Raw genomic sequence first — 15,097 nt, 5'->3', positions numbered from 1 at the left:
TTCAAGTCTTACAATTTTTTTAATAAAAAAAAAAAATGTTTTCTTATTCTCTTCTAGAGGGTGGCATTTGAAAAATAACAAAGATTATGGCAAAAATTCTGTTGGCGAGATGGTGTTCGCATCACATTGGATATTTTTTTCGAGTGAATTACTATTTGCTATAGAAATTATGCCATAATTATTAGAAGGTTATTGTTGTTGAAAAATCGGATTGATTGGTTCCTGACATTTAATTCAGTGAATAATTTAATTAGTCCCTAATAATTGTTAGCCTTTTTTTTTGAAATTTCATTTCATGTGCATTAGAGATATTTGACTATTTGTTAGATACCAATTAATTAGATTTGCAAACGATATAGATCCACTAATGATTATATATCGGGAAATAATAATAATAATAATAATTAGCTGCGTGTGAATGAGTACGAGCTTCTTGTAAGGTTTGTTAGAACTGGAAAAAAGGCAAAAAGCAAAAGCTTCATTGCTTGTTTGGAATCTCTAAAAGCAAAAGCAACAGGTTCACCATACTAATTGTGAATTGATTGATCATTATGCTATTTGTGTGGTCGAGCTTTAGAAGTTGGTTCAGGATTTGATTACTCCAAGTTACTTGCAATTAGAATTTTTCTTTATTTTACTTTTCTTAAAAAAAAAAATTATTTTGTTCAATTTAAAGGGATGGTTTAATGATATCATATCAATTTATGGTGGTCGCATAATTCCAATCTTCATAAAATTTGAATTATAATTTACATAACGTAATTTAAATAATTTTTTACATTTTAATTTAAAATAAAATTTTCATAAAATTTAAATTTTAGAAATTTTTAGCTGAGTCACTGAGAGTTTAAGTATTGTATCCGTTGTTAGTCCCATCTTTTGTAGGAACTACTTGATTTCATGTCTTGGTCAGACCAAGAAAAATCCCGTCAATCGTAACACATAGCGAAGCGAAGCTCGTGCCTGCATTGCCATTAATAAGGGCCCCTCGTTAGTGACAATTTGCCAACTACCACCCTAAATTATTTGTTAAACCATTGCTACAACTGTAGTACTATTTCTGTTTTGCCAAGTGACCATAAATTTTGTACAGTACTTTTTTAGCTTTCAGTGCTGAATAAGTGCAGACTGTAAGTTAATAACTTGAAAACAATGAAGAAAAAAGCAGGAAAAGTTGAATAAAGCCAATGATGTTGGTTCTCATCCAGTCCCAGTTAGTAGATCATGTCATGCATTGCTGCTAGATACTGCTCCACTTTGAAAATTGGAATACCTATGCATGTATATGGATCTGGTCACAGGCACAAGAAGTAAATCTATAATAGGATCTCAGCTAGCTTTTGCAGCGGCTGCTGAGATAGTTTCTTGCAGAAACAGGAAACATGGGGAGGGTATAGCTTCTGCAAAGGAAATCTTTCAAAAAAAAAAAATTAATAAAGTAGCAGCAACATTGATCAAATAAGACTAGGGAATTGATATTATACGACCAAAATGACCCATTGATGTTTGAATCACTCTTTTTCTAAATTTGAGATATGATTTCACTGGTTTTAATTAGTCAACCAAATATATAATTTCAACTCCTGTAGTTTTCAAAGCAATAGAAACTCTGCCATTGGTTTCATAATAATGCATACTGCCAATTCTTTGAGTTGCAGTTTTCTTCTCGGGTTTGACAAAAACTATCTGAACGCACGTTGCGGGTTGTTGGGCGTTGAAATTAATGTAGTTATATCAGTTATAAATGGAAATGCATGAATCGTTAAATTGGTTTTGTATTAATTTTTCATGTATATTTGAGATATTTATATTAAATTATTAATATTAAATAAGTAAATAAATAATAAAATTTATTTATTAAATTTATAAATTTTATATATTTTTTATTTTAAATTTATAATAATGGAGTCTGATTAAGTTCTATAAATAAAAGTGAAAGTTGCTTTCGATTAATGATTGTCAGAGAGACATTGCTAAGGAAAAAAATCAAAGGGTCCAATCATGAGATTGGAATCTCGGATTCAGGGACCTAATCAAAGGTCTATTCTTGCCGTCTAACCACCGGACCTAATGACTTGAATAACTCTTTTTGACAACGCATGGACAAATTTTCACACCCAAGCCCACTTTTTTCTCCACTTTTGCCCCCCCTTCAAATTGAGCCAATTATAGAATTTAGAGATGGCAATAAGCATAGTTTTAGTAATAATTGATTTACTTATTTAATTTAAATTTTATATATTAAGTATTTATTATTTTAATTTATTTATATAAATATTTAATTAAATATAAAATATATATTTTTTATAATAATATTTACATATTTTTATATATTTTATTATTAATAAAATAAAATTTAAATATTTTATAAAATTATTAAATTTTTAAAATATAAATTATATATAAAAATAATTTTTATTTAAATTATTAATTAAAATATATAAAATTAAATGAGTCTAAATATTTTTGAATAATAATAATTACGTGTTTAGATAATTAAGAATAATTTTAATTAAATTTGAAATGAATTCAAATTTTGAGAATATTAATTAGATTTAAATTTAGATATAGTAAATAATTTTCTGTAGATTTTCTAGCTGTTGCTAAGTCTTTAAATAAATCTTTAATATAATCATTAAATGAATAAAACTAATCAATAAACACACGCTCGCATTTTTTATTTTACATAATCTTTTTATTAAATTCAAATTTAAAATCAAATAATTAAGACAATGATTTAAGGAAAAAGAAATAAAAAATTGAAATAATTCATAATATTTGAAGAAAAATAATTTTACTAAAGCCCTAAATTTTATTTTGATGTGTTAGTCACTTTAATTTGTACTTTATAGTATAAACCTATTAAATATAAAATTATTTCGGTAATCTTATGCATACATAGGTAAATTAATATAAATTTTGATATAATTATTTAAATAATATTAATATAGGTACAAATTATTATTTGAAAGCTAAAAATATGATGAAAACTAATAAGTTAAATAAATTAAAAGTGATACTAATATTTTTATTGTATTATCATATGTATGATAAATGAATTAAAATTTTATTTATTCAATGATTTATTAATTTTAAAGGTAAAATTATAAAAATTAAATAAATCATAATATAAATTAAGAAATTAATTAAATTTTCAAAATAAGGCAAATAATATTGATGATGCGTGTTTATTCGGAGAAACAACTTTATTAATGGGCGCCCTTCCTTAAAAAAGAACACTTCTCGCTTGTCAATAGTGGCGGAGGTGGCTTAGTCAAGATGAGCATTCGATTAAATAATTCGAATAGAATTTTTAATTAATTAAATTATTAATTAATTTAAATTTATTATTTGAATTGAATTAAAATTAAAATTAATTCAAATTAAAAATATTTAACTGATTATTAATTATAATCAAATTAACTAAAAAAATAAAAGATTTATTTTATATTATTAATTAATTTATTAAATATTAAAAACTATATTTATAATTTTTTATTTATAAAGAACAATAAATATAATTTAATATTAATAAGAAAATAATTAGAAGTTTAATATTATTATAAAATCATAAAAATAATAATTATAAATAATATATTATTAATAAAATTATAATTAATATATTAATTAATAAAAATTCATTTATTTCGATTAGTTTAATTACCAAACCAAATATAACCGAATTAATAACTGAATGTAACACCGCTAATTTTTAAATTTATTATTTTGTGAGAAAATATTAATATTTTATTTTATTTAAATTTTAGAACATTATTTGAAAGTTTTCAAATTTTAGAAATCGGGTTCGATTTTCCGAAATTATAAAACTTTGATGATTTTTAAAAATTAATTTAAAGACCATGTGGCAAAACTAAAAATATATTTGGATTCTATGAATTTTTTCTGAGTTTTCTAGAATTTTTTCAGAATTTTTGGGCTTTATTTTCGATCTCAAGGCAGAGTAAAAATTTAAAATTTTGAATATTGAATCAGACCGGCCTAATCGAACCGAACCGGATTGGACCGATCGAATCGGACCGACCTTCTTCTCATTTTTCTTCTCCCCGGCGCGTTCCCATCGCCCTTTCTCTCTCTCCCGTTTTCTCTCTCCTCCCTCCTCCCCAGGCTGCGCCGCTGCCTCCCCACCTCGCCGGCGCGCCGCCCTAGCCCTTTCCCACCGCCAGCCGACACTTCAGGCGGCTGGAAACGACGCGCGAAGCTCCCCTTGCGCGCGCGCACCGTTTCGGCTTTCCGGCCAAAATTCGGCTAATCCGACCACCGTTTGAATCGGGTCTTGTGTCTAAACTCATCTACACCTCGAGAGCTTTCCATAGACACTAAGAACACTAAAATCCATTGAGCGGTTTGTCCAATTTTTGTCCAGACAGTTTTAGCCCATTTCGAATTTTGGGCTAGATTTCTCTCAAACCGTGAACCCCATGAGAAAACAGAGAGTACCGGAGCGCTCAACTCGTCGAGAGCTTAGCGGCAATATAAATTTTGAAATTTTCCGATACCGTTTTTTGATGGGTCCCACGAAACTTCGTAGTATTTTTCCGAGTACTAAATGAGCTTAGAAAATTTCGTAAAAATTATTTACTAACCCCCGTATTGTGGGCTTCTTGTAGGTACCTTCAATTCGTGGAAATTCGACGGTTGCCCAGGTCTGTAAATTTTCGGCCAGACAAATAGGCTGCTGAAAAAGTCTTAGAATTGGATAGAGATTTTGGCTACCCCACCGTTGTCAAACATCCCGAGCGCGTCCCCGTAGTCGGAATCGACATAGGTAAACTCAAACCTTACTTTTTCATAATTTTCTAGTTCTTAAATTGGATTAAAAATTCATAAAATATTCGTGGTAGCTCATAAAATTATAATTCCTTTTGCATTAGCTTAGTAATGATGCTAAGGACCGCGGGCAAAGTTTTAGAATTTTTAGAACTTATTTGGGTAATTTTTGCAAAATGATCAATTATGACGACTAAACTATAATTTTACATGTTGTGATTGATGACTGTTTGAATAGGCCTAGGAGGGGCTGTGTGATGTGATTGAGTTGTGAGTATATGATTTATGGATATAGAAGTACGTTTTGAGCCCTTTTGCAGGTTGGGTAAGTCTTAGGTATAGGAGAGACTCTATTAGATTTTTGGCACGACTTAGGATATTTTTTGTCTTTTCTTAGGTTGTATTGAGTCAAATGTACTAAATAATTGTAATAAAATTGTCACGTGAGCCGGGACAGCTTTCCTCCTCCTCCTAACCGCTACAGTGACTGAGGTTAAGTCTGTGAGTAAAATATTAATTTTAATTGTAATTTCAATATTATTATATATTCAAGTATGCCCATGCATCACTTATATGTATATATCTATGTAATTAAACTCTAGGCACATTTTATGTTGCATTCACAATTGTTAAAGTGCCATGGATGTTGTTTGTGGTAATTTGGAGCAATGTGCGTGTGTTGGCGTGCGTGTGGTATAGTATTGGATATGGACAAGACGGGTAGACACCGCTTGAGATCTTAGCTGAGACCTAGTCTTTCGGAGTAGATACGGCTTGAGTTTTTCGCTGGGACCCCGTATTTGGTTTATTAAGCGAAAGTCCGGCTTGAGATCTTCGTTGGCAGAGGTTGGATTAAGAGGGTTGTATAGGGGATGTAACACCCCTGATTTTTTATATATTATTATTGGGCTTCGTGTAGGTATCCTCAATTCGCGGAAATTCGACAGTTGTCCGGGTCTGCAAATTTCGGGCCGCATGCACCGTTCTGGAAAAGTCTCCGAATTGGACCGAGGTTTTGGCTAGCCCCCCATTGTCAGACGTCCCGAGCGCGTTCCCGAAGTCGGAATCGGCAAAGGTAAACCCGAACCTTGCTTTTTCGTAATTTTCTAGTGCTTAAATAGGATTAAAAATCCATAAAATATTCGTGGTAGCTTAGAAAATTACGATTTTTTTTGCAATAGCTTAGTAATATTTCTAAGGACAAAAGGTAGTTTTATTATTTTTAGATCTTATGTGAGCAGTTTTTGCAAAAATGATCAATTATAAGGACTAAATTGAAATTTTACATATTGTGATGAATGATTGATTTGATGGGCCCAGGAGGGGCTGTGTGATGTGATTGAGTTGTGGATATATGGATTATGGATATAGAAGTGTGTTTTGAGCCCTTTTGCAGGTTGGGTAGGTCCTAGGTATAGGGGAGACTCTGCCGGATTTTCGGCACGACTTAGGACGTATTGGGTCTTTTCTTGATTTGTATTGGGTCATTTGTATTAAATAATTGTAATATAATTGTCAGGTGAGCCGGGACAGCCTTCTTCCTCCGCCCAGCCGCCACAGTGATTGCCATCAAGTCTGTGAGTAAAATATTAATTTTAATTGTAATTTCGATATTATTATATGTTCAAGCATGCCCATGCATCACTTATATGCAAATATTTATGTAGTTAAACTCTAGGCACGATTTATGTTGCATTCATAACTGTTAGCGTGCCATGGATGTTGTTGTGGTAATTTGGAGCAGTGTGCGTGCGTTGGCGTGCGTGTGATGTGGTGTGGACTATGGATAGGACGGGTAGACACGGCTTGAGATCTTCGCTGGGACCCGGTCCTTCGGGGTAGACACGGCTTGAGTTCTTCGCTGGGACCCCGATTTGGTTATTAAGTGGAAGTCCGAGCTGAGTTCTTCGCTGGCACCAGGTTGGATTTAAGAGAGCTGTATAGGGGATCAGCTCCCATATATTATGATTGATGTTACAGGGTGCGTGAGTGCTTCAAATTACCTTTTTGTTGTTATGATGTGAAAATATGGTTGTTGTTGCATTTCACTCCATAGGTTGCATTAGTTCTAGATAGTTATAGAGATTATGGTTAAAATTGATATTTTACTCTCTGAGTCGAACGCTCACTCCTGTTCAATATTTTTTCTCAGGCTACAGGAGGATTTTATTGTGGTTAACCTGCTTTTCTCCTTCGCAGGTTGTTTATCAATAGTTTTGTAATTTTATTTACTCCTAGAATTTCCGCATGTGTTAGAAATATTTAAATGATTCGGGTTTGTAATATAAATTGTCATGTGGACCTGTAAAATTATATGCATGTTTGATGGATTGGATGAGGGAGCTGAGCTCCCCTTTATTTTTATGCCGATATGAGTATGTGGAGGGTGAGCTGAGCTCCCCAATTGATGATATATTTTGTTTACAGGTCGGGTGAGTAAAAAACTCCCCGTTGAAAGGTCCACTTTATGGCCGGACTCTGTCCGGTTAGTTTCTTGAAATTGGGCCCAAATGGGCCTTAGAGTTGGGTTAATGAACAGTTAGGCTTACTACGGGCCTCGGGGGCTTTAGGCTGGCCCAGGTCCTAGTGCCGGTCCGGCCTATAGGTTGGGTCGTGACAAATGTGGTATCAGAGCTTAGGCTCCAGATTCATAGGGAAAAATTATCTAAGTGTTGGGAAGAGTCTACTAGGAGTCACATGCGGAGTATAGCATTATGTTTCGTCTTTTCCTGTAATTCTTTGTTTCTAGATTCTACGTTATACCTCGGGAAATATAAGATTACCTCAGTTAGTGTCTTGATTTTCGTGGAGTACACAGAAATGTGAAATAGAGTTAGTAGACATGTGAGGTCTATCATGAGGATACGTACTCCAAGAAATGTTATATTTTTGTCAGTATGGGTTTAAATGGTGTGCCCATTTCGTGTAAGGCACGAGTACATAAAAGTGAGTCTTAAAAGTACGGTTGCCCTAGATAAGGATGAGGATACCACTACTGGCAGTCATCAGTAGATGACCCAGTCAGAATAAGTTTGTGATAATAGAAGATTCATGAGAGATAAGAAATTAGGAGATCTAGTCTGTCAGGACGTATCGTAGTAACTATACAATGTTCTCGATGTCTGCTCTGTAAGCTGCAGATTACAGTACCGACATGAGATTATTGTGTAGAGCTACGTGCATCCCCGTGGTGCTCTGAGCAGCTAGCTTTGGTGGAGTTTGCCTACAACAACAGTTATCACTCCAGTATAGGGATGCCACCCTATGAGGCACTATATGGAAGAAAGTATAGGTCTCCTCTGTGTTGGACGGAAATGGGGGAAGCGAAGGTGCATGATGTAGACCTAGTGCAGTACACTTCAGAGATAGTTCCTTTAATCAGGGAACGACTGAAAACAGCTTTCAGTAGGCAGAAGAGTTATGCAGACCCCAGACGGAGGGATGTGGAGTTTGCAGTGGGCGACTATGTATTCCTGAAGATTTCTCCAATGAAGGGAGTCATGAGATTTGGAAAGAAGGGCAAGTTGGCACCTCGGTATATTGGACCTTTTGAGGTTACTGATAGAGTTGGAGCAGTTGCCTACTGGTTGGAGCTACCACCCAACCTTTCTCACGTTCATCCCGTGTTTCACATCTCTATGCTCAGGAAATACATTCCCGATCCTTCTCATGTACTACAGTCGGATGTAATAGAACTAAAGGAGAACTTGACATTTGAGGAGCAACCTGTAGCCATAGTGGACTACCAAGTGAGACAGCTAAGATCAAAACAGATCCCTATGGTTAAGGTTTTGTGGAGGAGCCAATCAGTGGAAGAGTGCACCTGGGAGTCAGAACGGGACATGCATAGCAAGTACCCTTATCTGTTCAATGTGTAATCATGTACTTTATTCTGCCTTGTGTAAAATTCGAGGACGAATTTTCTGTAAGGGGGGAAGAATGTAACACCCCTGATTTTTTATATATTATTATTGGGCTTCGTGTAGGTATCCTCAATTCGCGGAAATTCGACAGTTGTCCGGGTCTGCAAATTTCGGGCCAGACAGACCCGTTACCGGAAAAGTCTCCGAATTGGACCGAGGTTTTGGCTAGCCCCCCCATTGTCAGACGTCCCGAGCGCGTTCCCGAAGTCGGAATCGGCAAAGGTAAACCCGAACCTTGCTTTTTCGTAATTTTCTAGTGCTTAAATAGGATTAAAAATCCATAAAATATTCGTGGTAGCTTAGAAAATTACGATTTTTTTTGCAATAGCTTAGTAATATTTCTAAGGACAGCGGGGCAGAGTTTTATAATTTTTAGATCTTATTTGAGCAGTTTTTGCAAAAATGATCAATTATAAGGACTAAATTGAAATTTTACATATTGTGATGAATGATTGATTTGATGGGCCCAGGAGGGGCTGTGTGATGTGATTGAGTTGTGGATATATGGATTATGGATATAGAAGTGTATTTTGAGCCCTTTTGCAGGTTGGGTAGGTCCTAGGTATAGGGGAGACTCTGCCGGATTTTCGGCACGACTTAGGACGTATTGGGTCTTTTCTTGATTTGTATTGGGTCATTTGTATTAAATAATTGTAATATAATTGTCAGGTGAGCCGGGACAGCCTTCTTCCTCCGCCCAGCCGCCACAGTGATTGCCGTCAAGTCTGTGAGTAAAATATTAATTTTAATTGTAATTTCGATATTATTATATGTTCAAGCATGCCCATGCATCACTTATATGCAAATATTTATGTAGTTAAACTCTAGGCACGATTTATGTTGCATTCATAACTGTTAGCGTGCCATGGATGTTGTTGTGGTAATTTGGAGCAGTGTGCGTGCGTTGGCGTGCGTGTGATGTGGTGTGGACTATGGATAGGACGGGTAGACACGGCTTGAGATCTTCGCTGGGACCTGGTCCTTCGGGGTAGACACGGCTTGAGTTCTTCGCTGGGACCCCGATTTGGTTATTAAGTGGAAGTCCGAGCTGAGTTCTTCGCTGGCACCAGGTTGGATTTAAGAGAGCTGTATAGGGGATCAGCTCCCATATATTATGATTGATGTTACAGGGTGCGTGAGTGCTTCAAATTACCTTTTTGTTGTTATGATGTGAAAATATGGTTGTTGTTGCATTTCACTCCACAGGTTGCATTAGTTCTAGATAGTTATAGAGATTATGGTTAAAATTGATATTTTACTCTCTGAGTCGAACGCTCACTCGTGTTCAATATATTTATCATTCTACAAGAGGATTTTATTGTGGTTAACCTGCTTTTCTCCTTCGCAGGTTGTTTATCAATAGTTTGGTAATTTTATTTACTCCTAGAATTTCCGCATGTGTTAGAAATATTTAAATGATTCGGGTCTGTAATATAAATTGTCATGTGGACCTATAAAATTATATGCATGTTTGATGGATTGGATGAGGGAGCTGAGCTCCCATTTATTTTTATGCCGATATGAGTATGTGGAGGGTGAGCTGAGCTCCCCAATTGATGATATATTTTGTTTACAGGTCGGGTGAGTCAAAAACTCCCCGTTGAAAGGTCCACTTTATGGCCGGACTCTGTCCGGTTGGTTTCTTGAAATTGGGCCCAAATGGGCCTTAGAGTTGGGTTAATGAACAGTTAGGCTTACTACGGGCCTCGGGGGCTTTAGGCTGGCCCAGGTCCTAGTGCCGGTCCGGCCTATAGGTTGGGTCGTGACAAATGTGGTATCAGAACTTAGGCTCCAGATTCATAGGGAAAAATTATCTAAGTGTTGGGAAGAGTCTACTAGGAGTCACATGCGGAGTATAGCATTATGTTTCGTCTTTTCCTGTAATTCTTTGTTTCTAGATTCTACGTTATACCTCTGAAATATAAGATTACCTCGCTTAGTGTCTTGATTTTCGTGGAGTACATGTAAATGTGAAATAGAGTTAGTAGACATGTGAGGTCTATCATGAGGATACGTACTCCAAGAAATGTTATATTTTTGTCAGTATGGGTTTAAATGGTGTGCCCATTTCGTGTAAGGCACGAGTACATAAAAGTGAGTCTTAAAAGTACGGTTGCCCTAGATAAGGATGAGGATACCACTACTGGCAGTCATCAGTAGATGACCCAGTCAGAATAAGTTTGTGATAATAGAAGATTCATGAGAGATAAGAAATTAGGAGATCTAGTCTGTCAGGACGTATCGTAGTAACTATACAATGTTCTCGATGTCCGCCTGTAGTCGCAGACATGATCGACATGAGATTATTGTGTAGAGCTACGTGCATCCCCGTGGTGCTCTGAGCAGCTAGCTTTGGTGGAGTTTGCCTACAACAACAGTTATCACTCCAGTATAGGGATGCCACCCTATGAGGCACTATATGGAAGAAAGTATAGGTCTCCTCTGTGTTGGACGGAAATGGGGGAAGCGAAGGTGCATGATGTAGACCTAGTGCAGTACACTTCAGAGATAGTTCCTTTAATCAGGGAACGACTGAAAATAGCTTTCAGTAGGCATAAGAGTTATGCAGACCCCAGACGGAGGGATGTGGAGTTTGCAGTGGGCGATTATGTATTCCTGAAGATTTCTCCAATGAAGGGAGTCATGAGATTTGGAAAGAAGGGCAAGTTGGCACCTCGGTATATTGGACCTTTTGAGGTTACTGATAGAGTTGGAGCAGTTGCCTACCGGTTGGAGCTACCACCCAACCTTTCTCACATTCATCCCGTGTTTCACATCTCTATGCTCAGGAAATACATTCCCGATCCTTCTCATGTACTACAGTCGAATGTAATAGAACTAAAGGAGAACTTGACATTTGAAGAGCAACCTGTAGCCATAGTGGACTACCAAGTGAGACACTAAGATCAAAACAGATCCCTATGGTTAAGGTTTTGTGGAGGAGCCAATCGTGGAAGAGTGCACTGGAGTCGAACGGACATGCATAGCAAGTACCCTTATCTGCTCAATGTGTAATCATGTACTTTATTCTCGCTTGTGTAAAATTCGAGGACGAATTTTCTACGTAAGGGGAAGAATGTAACACCCCGATTTTTATATATTATTATTGGGCTTTGTGTAGGTATCCTCAATTCGGAAATTGACAGCTTGTCCGGTTCGCAAATTTCGCCGCAGCACTGCTACGGAAAAGTCTCCGAATTGGACCGAGGTTTTGGCTAGCCCCCCATTGTCAGACGTCTCGAGCGCGTTCCCGAAGTCGGAATCGGCAAAGGTAAACCCGAACCTTGCTTTTTCGTAATTTTCTAGTGCTTAAATAGGATTAAAAATCCATAAAATATTCGTGGTAGCTTAGAAAATTACGATTTTTTTTGCAATAGCTTAGTAATATTTCTAAGGACAGCGGGGCAGAGTTTTATAATTTTTAGATCTTATTTGAGCAGTTTTTGCAAAAATGATCAATTATAAGGACTAAATTGAAATTTTACATATTGTGATGAATGATTGATTTGATGGGCCCAGGAGGGGCTGTGTGATGTGATTGAGTTGTGGATATATGGATTATGGATATAGAAGTGTATTTTGAGCCCTTTTGCAGGTTGGGTAGGTCCTAGGTAAAGGGGAGACTCTGGGATTTTCCACGACTTAGGACGTATTGGGTCTTTTCTTGATTTGTATTGGGTCATTTGTATTAAATAATTGTAATATAATTGTCGTGAGTCGATGACCTTCTTCCTCCGCCCAGCCGCCACAGTGATTGCCGTCAAGTCTATGAGTAAAATATTAATTTTAATTGTAATTTCGATATTATTATATGTTCAAGCATGCCCATGCATCACTTATATGCAAATATTTATGTAGTTAAACTCTAGGCACGGTTTATGTTGCATTCATAACTGTTAGCGTGCCATGGATGTTGTTGTGGTAATTTGGAGCAGTGTGCGTGCGTTGGCGTGCGTGTGATGTGGTGTGGACTATGGATAGGACGGGTAGACACGGCTTGAGATCTTCGCTGGGACCCGGTCCTTCGGGGTAGACACGGCTTGAGTTCTTCGCTGGGACCCCGATTTGGTTATTAAGTGGAAGTCCGAGCTGAGTTCTTCGCTGGCACCAGGTTGGATTTAAGAGAGCTGTATAGGGGATCAGCTCCCATATATTATGATTGATGTTACAGGGTGCGTGAGTGCTTCAAATTACCTTTTTGTTGTTATGATGTGAAAATATGGTTGTTGTTGCATTTCACTCCACAGGTTGCATTAGTTCTAGATAGTTATAGAGATTATGGTTAAAATTGATATTTTACTCTCTGAGTCGAACGCTCACTCCTGTTCAATATTTTTTCTTAGGCTACAGGAGGATTTTATTGTGGTTAACCTGCTTTTCTCCTTCGCAGGTTGTTTATCAATAGTTTTGTAATTTTATTTACTCCTAGAATTTTCGCATGTGTTAGAAATATTTAAATGATTCGGGTCTGTAATATAAATTGTCATGTGGACCTGTAAAATTATATGCATGTTTGATGGATTGGATGAGGAAGCTGAGCTCCCCTTTATTTTTATGCCGATATGAGTATGTGGAGGGTGAGCTGAGCTCCCCAATTGATGATATATTTTGTTTACAGGTCGGGTGAGTCAAAAACTCCCCGTTGAAAGGTCCACTTTATGGCCGGACTCTGTCCGGTTGGTTTCTTGAAATTGGGCCCAAATGGGCCTTAGAGTTGGGTTAATGAACAGTTAGGCTTACTACGAGCCTCGGGGGCTTTAGGCTGGCCCAGGTCCTAGTGCCGGTCCGGCCCATAGGTTGGGTCGTGACAGGGGATCACCTCCCATATATATATTATTTGACAATGTTGGGTGTGTGAGTGCTCCAAATTGCTTTTTTGATGTGATTTGTATGAAACTTATGACTATGTTATATTTCACTCTACAATGTGCATTAGCTTTAGATAGCTATAGAGATTATGGTTAAAATTGATATTTTACTCTCTGAGTCGAACGCTCACTTCTATTCATTATTTTTTTCAGGCTATAGGAGTATTATTGTTGTGGTCAACTTGTTTTTCTTCTTCGCAGATCGTTTATTAGTGTTTGTATAATTCTGTTAACTCCTATAATTTTTGCATGTGTTAAAAATATTTATTTAATTTGGGTCTGTAATATATTTGTCATGTTGGACCTATAAACTTATTATATGCACGTATGCTGGACTGGATGAGGGAGCTGAGCTCCCATTGGACTTTATGTTATTATGAGCATGTAGAAGATGAGCTGAGCTCCCCAATTGATTATATATTGCGTTTACAGATCGGGTGAGTAAAAAATCCCCCATTAAAATGTCCATTTTATGGCCGGCCTCTGTCCGGTTGAATTCTTGAAATTGGGCTCAAATGGGCCTTAGAGTTTGGTTGAGGAATAGTTAGTCTTACTACGAGTCTTGGGGGCTTTAGGCTGGCCTAGGTCCTAGTGCCGGTCCGGCCCATATGTTGGATCGTGACACTGAAATTTTATTATTACTAATTAAAAACTTAATTAAACTAAACTTATTCTTATTGAAATAACTTAATTTCATCGTTTAGGTTATTCTATTATAACCGAATAATGCATACTTTTAATGCCCGAGAAAAATTATGTATATTGATTATAAAAATAAAAATTAAAAACCAACAAGAATTAATTTAATTAGCAAAATTCAATAAGTGTTCTTATTAAATTAAAGTTTTGAGTTTTTTTACTATGATTTTGCAATAAAGTTAGTGTTATGTCCTTAACTAAATTGAGAGAGCCTTTTCTCTCCTAAACTTCTTTCCAACCAGAAAAAAAAAAAAAAGTAATAGGTAAAAATAAAAAGTAAAGAATGTAATGGGTAAAAATGAAATTTATAGATATACTCAACTTCTTCTTTTTTTTTTTTTCGGAGATAAAAATTAATAACAAAAATGATTCGCATTTAAAATCATGATAATTTTAACGAAATTTATGTTATCATATAACTCATATTCACGCATATTCCACAATATATATGAGATTTAAATGATCAATCACTGGTTGATGAATTTGCCTCAATTTTTTCACCACTACTCAACCTTTTTTTCTAAATAGTTTAAAAGTTAATTTATATATTTTATCTATCTCAATAAAAATAATAAATAGTGATGGATATAAACAAAAAATAGTTAAACACAAATAAAAAGAGAAAATATAACAATAAAAACTCCATTTAGAATAGTGCTTGAGAAGCTAAAAAATTAGTTTGAAACAACTTTTTTTTTTCTTTTTAACACCTTTAAGATAATGTTAAAATATATTTTTTTAAAAGTTTTATAAACAAAATATATCAAATTACAATTAAAATTAAAATTTAAAAATTTTTAATAAACATTTTAAAGATAA

The sequence above is a fragment of the Hevea brasiliensis genome, chromosome 5, assembly GCF_030052815.1.
Source record: "Hevea brasiliensis isolate MT/VB/25A 57/8 chromosome 5, ASM3005281v1, whole genome shotgun sequence".
Classification (NCBI taxonomy): Eukaryota; Viridiplantae; Streptophyta; class Magnoliopsida; order Malpighiales; family Euphorbiaceae; genus Hevea; species Hevea brasiliensis.
This window is presented reverse-complemented; position numbering follows the sequence as displayed.